We start from the raw sequence: 9,225 nt of genomic DNA on the forward strand, positions 1-9,225 counted from the left end.
TGACTCCTCTTTAATATGGTGGTGCTCACAGGTGCAGGACACATAACAAGCTTTTAAAACACATAAGGGATAGAAAACTAGCCAAAATGACAAAACGGAAGAATTCTCCTCAAAAGAAATTAGACAAAGAAATGACAGCTAAAGAAATGATAAAAACAGATATAAACAATGTAACTGAACAAGAATTTAGAATAATAGTCGTAAGATTACTCATTGGGCTTGAAAAAACCATAGAAGACAGCAGAAGATCTATTGCTGCAGAGATCAAGGAACTAAAAAATAGTCATGATGAATTTTAAAATGCTGTAAATGGGGTCCAAAATAAACTAGAGGTGATGGCAGCGAAGATTGAAGAAGCAAAGGGAAGAATAAGTGAAATAAAAGATAAATTATGGAAAAATATGATGAGAAAAAGAGAGATAAAAAAATTCTGGACCATGAGGGGAGAATTAGAGAACTAAGGGATTCAATGGAATGGAATGATATCCATATCGTAGGAGTTCCAAAAGAAGAAGAAGAGAGAGAAGGGGGAGGAAGGTGTACTTGAACAAATCATAGCTGAGAACTTTCCCAGTCCAGGGAAGGAAACAGACATTGAAATTCCGGAGGCACAGAGAACTCCCTTCAGACATAACTTGAATTGATCTTCTGCACAACATAACATAGGAAAACTGGCAAAATACAAAGATAGAGAATTCTGAAAGCAGCTAGGGACAAATGGGCCTTAAACGACAAGGGTAGACACATAAGGGTAGTAGCAGACCAATCCACTGAAACTTGGCAGGCCAGAAAGGAGTGGCAGGAAATTTTCAATGTGCTGAATAGGAAAAATATGCAGCCAAGAATCCTTTACCCAGCAAGCCTCTCATTCAAAATAGGAGAGATCAAGGTTTCCAAGACAAATAAAAACTGAAGGAATTAATCACCACTAAACCAGCCCTATAAGAGATCCTAAGGGGGACTCTGAGTGAAATGTTGCAAAGACCACAAAGGACCAGAGACATCACTACAAGCATGAAACCTGCAGATAACACAATGATTCTAAATCCATATCTTTCAATAATAACACTGAGTATAAATGGACTAAATGCTCCAATCAAAAGACATAAGGTATCAGAATGGATTAAAAAAATTAAAAAACAGGACCCATCTATTTGCCGTCTATAAGAGACCCATTTTAGACCTGAGGACAGCTTCAGATTGAAAGTGAGGGAATGGAGAACTATCTACCATGCTACTAGAAGTCAAAAGAAAGCTGGAGTAGCCATAATTATATAAGACAAACTAGATTATTAAACTCAAGGCTGTAACAAGAGATGAAGAAGGACATTATGTCATAATTATGGGGTCTATCCATCAAGAAGAGCTAACAATTATAAAAGTTTATGCACCATATTTGATAGCACACAAATATATAAATCAGTTAATCACAAAGATAAGCAATCTTATTGGTAAGAATGTGGTAATTGCAGGGGACTTTAATACTCCACTTACAACAGTGGGCAGATCATCTAGACAGAAAATAAATAAATAAACAATGCCCTTAAATGATACACTGGACCAGATGGACTCAACAGACACATTCAGAACTTTTCATCCTAAAGCAGCAGAATACACATTCTCCTGGAGCACACATGGAACATTCTCCAAGATAGATCATATATTGGGTCATAAAACAGCCTTCAATATTGAGATCATACGATGCACACTTTCAGATCACAATGCTATGAAACTTGAAATCAACCACAGGAAAAGGTTTGGAAAACCTCCAAGTACATGGAGGTTAAAAAAACATCCTACTAAAGAATGAATGGAAAAAAAAAAAAAGAATGAATGGATCAGCTAGGCAACTAAAGAAGAAATTTTAAAAATATATGGAAACAAATGAAAATGAAAATGAAAACACAACAGTCCACACCCTTTGGGATGCAGCAAAGGCAGTCCTAAGAGGAAAATACATTGAAATCCAGGCCTATCTCAAGAAACAAGAAAAATCCCAAATACAAAATCTAACAGCACACCTAAAGGAACTAGAAGCAGAACAACAAAGAAACCCCAAGGCCAGCAGAAGAAGAGAAATAATAGAGATCAGAGCCAAAATTAACAATATAGAATAAAAAAAAAAAAAAAAAAAAACCAGTAGAACAGATCAATGAAACTAAGGGCTAGTTTTTTGAAAAAATAAACAAAATTGATAAACCCCTAACCAGACTTCTCAAAAAGAAAGATGACCCAAATAGATAAAATCATAAATGAAAATGGATTTATCACAACCAGTCCCTCAGAAATACAAGCAATTATCAGAGATTACTATAAAAAATTATATGCCAAAAACTGGGTAACCTGGAAGAGATGGACAAATTCCTAGACACCTACATGTTACCAAAACTTAAATGGGAAGAAATAGAAAATTTGCACAGACTCATAACTAGTGAAGAAATTGAATCAGTTATCAAAAATCTCCCAACAAATAAGAGTCCTGAGCCAGAAGGCTTCTCAGGGGAATTCTACCAGACATTTAAAGCAGAGTTAATACTTACCCTTCTCAAGCTTTTCCAAAAAAATAGAAATGGCAGGAAAACTTCTGGACTCATTCTATGATGCCAGCATTACCTTGATTCCCAAACCAGACAGAGACCCCACAAAAAAAGGAGAATTACAGGCCAATATCCCTGATGAACATGGATGCAAATATTCTCAACAAGATACTAGAAAATCGAATTCAACAGCATATAAAAAGAACTATTCACCATGATCAAGTGGGATTCACTCCTGGGCTGCAGGGCTGGTTCAGTATTCACAAATCAATCAATGTGATACATCACATTAATAAAAGAAAGGATAATAACCATATGATCCTGTCAATAGATGCAGAAAAAGCCCTTGACAAAATACAACATCCTTTCTTAATAAAAACCCTCAAGAAAGTCGTGATAGAAGGAACATACTTAAACATCATAAAAGCCATATATGAAAAGCCCACAGCTAATATCATCCTCAATGGGGAAAAACTGAGAGCTTTCCCCCTGAGATCAGGAACATGACAGGGATATCCACTCTCACCACTGTTATTTGACATAGTGTTGGAAGTCCTAGTATCAGCAATCAGACAACAAATTGAAATAAAAGTCATCAAAATTGGCAAAGAAGAAGTCAAACTTTCACTTTCCACAGATGACGTGATTCTCTACATGGAAAACCCAAAAGACTCTACCAAAAGACCGCTAGAACTGACACATGAATTCAGCAAAGTCGCAGGGTACAAAATCAATGTACAGAAATCGGTTGCATTTCTATACACCAATAATGAAACAACAGAAAAAGAAATCAAGGAACTGATCCCATTGACAATTGCACCAATAACCATAAAATACCTAGGAATAAACCTAACCAAAGATGCAAAAGATCTGTATGCTGAAAACTATAGAAAACTTATGAAGGAAATTGAAGAAGACACAAAGAAATGGAAAAACATTCCATGCTCGTGGATTAAAAGAATAAATATTGTTAAAATGTCAATACTACCCAAAGCAATCTACATATTCAACACACTCCCAATGAAAATTGCACTGGCATTCTTCTCAAAGCTAGAACAAACAATCCTAAAATTTGTATGGAACCACAAAAAGACCCCAAATAGCCAAAGTAATGTCGAAGAAGAAAACCAAAGAGGGAGGCATCACAATCCCAGACTTTAGCCTCTACTACAAATATGTAATCATCAACACAGTGTGGTATTAGCACAAAAACAGACACTGCACTGCAAGGGAAACAATCAACAAAACTGAAAGGCAACCAACGGAATGGGAAAAGATTTTTGCAAATGACATATCAGATAAAGGGTGAGTATCGAAAATCTATAAAGAACTTACCAAACTCAACACCTGACAAATAACCCAGTGAAAAAATGGGCAGAAGACGTGAATAGACAATTTTCCAAAGAAGACATCCAGATGGCCAACAGACACATGAAAAGATGTTCAATGTCACTCATCATTAGGGAGATACAAATCAAATCCACACTGAGATATCACCTCACACCAGTCAGAGTGGCTAAAATTAACAACTCAGAAAACAACAGATGCTGGCGAGGATATGGAGAAACAGGAACCCTCTTGCACTGTTGGTAGGAATGCAAACAAAGAGGGAAACAAAGGCAAAAGGTCACTTAGAGAACTCAGCGACTTATTAAGGAGGAATAACATTCATATCCTAGGAGTCCTGGAACATGAAGAGAGAGAAAAGGGGCATAAAGTTTCTGTGAGCAAATTATAGTTGAAAACGTTCCTAATCTGGGGAAGTACACAGATATCAAAATCCAAGAAGCACAGAGAATTCCCATTAGATTTAACAAAAACTGACCATCACCAAGGCATATCATAGGCAGATTCACAAAATACACATACAAGGAAAGAATCACGAAAGTATCAAGGGAAAAAAAAGTCCTAGGACGCCTGGGTAGCTCAGTCAGTTAAGCGTCTGACTTTGGCTCAGGTCATGATCTCACAGTTGGTGAGTTCAAGTCCCACATCAGGCTCTCTGCTGTCAGCTCAGAGCCCATTTCAGATCCTCTGCCCCCTCTCTCTCTGCCCTTCCCCTGCTCTCTCTCTCTCTCTCTCTCTCTCTCAAAAATAAACATTTATTTTAATCCTTAACTTACAAAGGAAGATAGATCAGGTTCACAGCAGACCTGTCCACAGAAACTTGGCAGGCCAGAAGAGAGTGGCAGGGTATATTCAACTTGCTAAATCAGAAAAATGTACATCCAAAAATTCTTTATCCAGCAAGGCTGTCATTCAGAATAAAAGGAGAGATAAAGAGTTTCTCAGATAAACAAAAACTAAAGGAATTCATGGCCACTAAACTAGCCCTGCAAGAAATTTGAAGGGGGACTCTTTGAGTGGAGAAAAAACAAAACAAAATCAAAAAGACCAAAAGCAACACAGACTAAAAAAGACCAGAGAACATTACCAGAAACATCAACTCTACAGGCAACAGAGTGGCACTAAATTCATATCTTTCAATAACCACTCTAAATGCTCCAAACAAAAGACATAGGGTATCAGAATGGATAAAAAAAAAAAGTAATAATAAGAAGACCCATCTACATGCTGCCTACAAGAGACTCATTTTAGACCTAAAGACACCTGCAGATCAAAAGTAAAGGGATGGAGAACCATCTATCATGCTAATAGTTGTCACAAGAAAGACAGAGTAGCCATTCTTATATCAGAAAAACTGAATTTTGTTTTTTAACTTTATTTATTTATTATTTTGAGACAGAGAGAGAGCGAGAAAACACGGGGAGGGGTAGAGAGACAAGGAGAGAGAGAACCCTAAGGAGGCTCCACACTGTCATCACAGAGCCCAATTCAAGTCTTCAACCTAATATCACAACCTCAGCTGAAATCAAGAGTAGGATGCTTCACTGAATGAGCCACCCAAGCTCTCCCAGACAAACTGAATTTTAAAACAAAGACTGTAACAAGAGATGAAGAAGGGTGTTATATCATAATTAAGGAGTCTATTCACAAAGAAGATCTAACCATTGTAAATATTATGCTTCTAACTTGAACGAACGCAAATACAAATCAGTGCATCACAAACATAAAGGAATTCATTGAGAATAATACAATAACAGTAGGACTTTAAATTTTTTTTTAACGTTTATTTATTTTTGAGACAGAGACAAAGCATGAACAGGGGACGGGCAGAGAGAGAGGGAGACACAGAATCGGAAGCAGGCTCCAGGCTCTGAGCCATTAGTCCAGAGCCCGATGCGGGGCTCGAACTCATGGACCGCGAGATCGTGACCTGAGCTGAAGTTGGACACTTAACCGACTGAGCCACCAAGGCAGCCCAACAGTAGGACTTTAACACACCACTTACAACAATGGACAGATCATCTGAGTAGAAAATCAACAAGGAAACAATGGCTTTGAATGACACACTAGACCGATAGACTTAACAGGTGTATTCATCTCATCCTAAAGCAGAAGAATACACATGCTTCTTGCATGCACATGGAACATTCTCCATCTTCCAGTATGTGTGAAACACATACTGTTTCACAAATTAGCTCTCAACAAGTACAGAAAGATTGAGATTCACCATGCATATTTGCAGACCACAATGGTATGAAACTTGAAATCAACCACAGAAAAAAATTTGGAAACACCACAAATACTTGGAGATTAAAGAACATCCACTAAAGAATGAATGGGTTGACCAAAAAATTAAAGAGGAAATTAAAAAGTACATGAAAGCCAATGAAAATGAAAACATGACAATCCAAAGCCTCTGGGATGCAGCAAAGGTGGTCATAAGAGGGAAGTATATAGCAATCCAGGCTGTTCTAGAGAAGGAAGAAATGTCTCAAATACATGACCGAATATTACACCTAAAGGAGCCTGAAAAAGAACAGCAAATAAGGCCCAAAACTAACAGAGGAAGAGAAATAATAAAGATCTGCATAGAAATCAATGATATCGAAATAAAAATAATAAAAAATAGAACATTTTAAGGCCCAAAACTAACAGAGGAAGAGAAATAATAAAGATTTGCATAGAAATCAATGATATCGAAATAAAAATAATAAAAAATAGAACATATTAAAAAAAAACTAGGAGGTGGTTCTTTGAAAGAATTAACAAAATTGATAAACCCCTACCCAGATTTATCAAAAACAGAAAGAAAATTTCCCAGATAAATAAAATAACAAATGAAGGAGGAGACATCATAACCAACACTGCAGATATATAAACAATAAGATAATATTATGAGCAATTAATGCCAATAAATTTGGAAATCTGGAAGGAATTGATAAATTTCTAGAAAATTATAAACTACCAAAACTACCAAAAGCAGAAAGAAATAAAAATTTGAACAAACCCATAACCAGTAAAGAAATTGAATTAGGAATCAAAAATCTCCCAACAAACAAGAGTCCAGGACTGGATGACTTCTCAGGGTAATCCTACCAAGCATTTAAATAAGAGTTAATACCTAAGTTTTAAAGCTGTTCCAAAAAGTAGAAATGGAAGGATAATTTCCAAATTCATTCTATAAGACCAGTTTTATCTTGATTCCAAAACCAGAAAAAGACCCCACTAAAAAGGAAAATTACAGATCAATTTCCATGATGAACATGGATGCAAAAATTCTCAACAAGATACTAGCAAATCGAATCCAACACTACACTGGAAGAATTACTCACCAAGCTCAAGTGGGATTTATTCCTGACCTGCAGTGTTGGTTCAATATCTGCAAATCAATTGTGATACATCACATTAATAAAAGAAAGGACAAGAACCACATGATCCTCTCAATAGGTGCAGAAAAAGCATTTGACAAAATATAGCATCCTTTCTTGATAAAAACCCTCAAGACGGTAGGGATAGAAGGAACATACCTCAACATCATAAAGCCCATGTACAAAATACCCACAGCTAATATCATCCTTAATGGGAAAACACTGAGAGCTTTACCCCTAAGATCAGAACATGACAGGGATGCCCACACTCACCACTGCTGTTCAACATAGTACTGGAAGTCCTAGCTTCAGCAATCAGACAACAAAAAGAAATAAAAGGCATCCAAATCAGCAAGGAAGAAGTCAAACTTTCACTTTTAAAATGACATGATACCCTATGTGGAAAACCCAAAACACTCCACCAAAAAACTATTAGAACTGTTACATGAATTCAGCAAAGTCATAGGATATAAAATCAATGTACAGAAATCAGTTGCATTTCTTTATATCAATAATAAAGCAGCAGAAAGAGAAATCAAGGAATTGATCCCATTTATAATTGCACCAAAAACCCAAAAAATTGCACTCAAAAACAATCGCACCATAAAATATCTAGGAATAAACCTAACCAAAGAGGTAAAAGATCTGAACACTAAAAACTATAGAAAAGTTATGAGAGAGAGTGAAGACGACACAAAAAAATGGAAAAACATTCCATGCTCATGGATTGGAGGAAAAAATATTGTTAAAATGTATATACTACCCAAAGCAATCTACACATTTAGTGCAATCCCTGTCAAAATAACACCAGCATTCCTCATGGAGCTAGAACAAACAATTCTAAAATTTGTATGGAACCAGAAAAGACCCTGAATAGCCCAAGTCATGTTGAGAAAGAAAACCAAAGCTGGAGGTATCACAATTCCAGACTTCACGCTGTATTACAACGGTGTAATCATCAAGACGGTAGTGGGACTGGCACAAAAACAGACACATAAATCAATGGAATAGAATAGTATGGCCCCAAACGTATGGCCAACTAATCTTCAACAAAGCAGGAAAGAATATCCAATGGAAAAAAGATAGTCTCTTCAGTAAATGGTGTTGAGGAAACTGAACAGTGACATGCAGAAGAATGAACCTGGACCACTTTCTTACACCAGACACAAAAATAAACTCAAAATGGATGAAAGACCTAAATGTAAGACAGGAAAATATTAAAATCCTAGAGATGAAAATAGGCAACAACCTCTTTCACTTCCGCTGCAACAACTTCTTACTCAACACTTCTCCGGAGGCAAGGGAAACAAAAGCAAAAATGAACTATTGGGACCTCATCAAGATAAAAGTCTTCTGCATAGAAAAAGAAACGATCAACAAAACTAAAAGGCAACTGATGGAATAAGAGAAGATACTGGGAAATGATATATCAGATAAAAGATTAGTATCCAAAATACTAAAGAACTTATCAAACTCAAAACCTAAAAAACAAATAATCCAGTGGAGAAATGGGCAGAAGACATGAACAGACACTTTTCCAAAGAAGACATCCAGATGGCTAACAGACACATGAAAAGATGCTCAACATCACTCATTATCAGGGATATACAAATCAAAACCTTATGCTGAGATACGACCTCACACCGGTCAGAGTGGCTAAAATTAACAACTCAGGAAATAACAGATGTTGGCGAGGATGCAGAGAAAGGTGAACATTTCTGCTTTGTTGATGGGAATGCAAACTCACACAACTACTCTAGAGAACAGTATGGATATTCCCCCAAAAATTAAAAATAGAGCTACCTTACGACCCAGAAATTGCACTACTAGGTATTTATCCAAATGATACAAAAATGCTGATTCAAAGGGACACAGGCACCCCAATGTTTATAGCAGCACTATCAACATTAGCCAAATTATGAAGACCCCAAATGTCCATCGACTGATGAATGGGAAAAGATGTGGTATATATA

The sequence above is a fragment of the Neofelis nebulosa genome, chromosome 5 (genome assembly GCF_028018385.1).
Source record: "Neofelis nebulosa isolate mNeoNeb1 chromosome 5, mNeoNeb1.pri, whole genome shotgun sequence".
Classification (NCBI taxonomy): domain Eukaryota; kingdom Metazoa; phylum Chordata; class Mammalia; order Carnivora; family Felidae; genus Neofelis; species Neofelis nebulosa.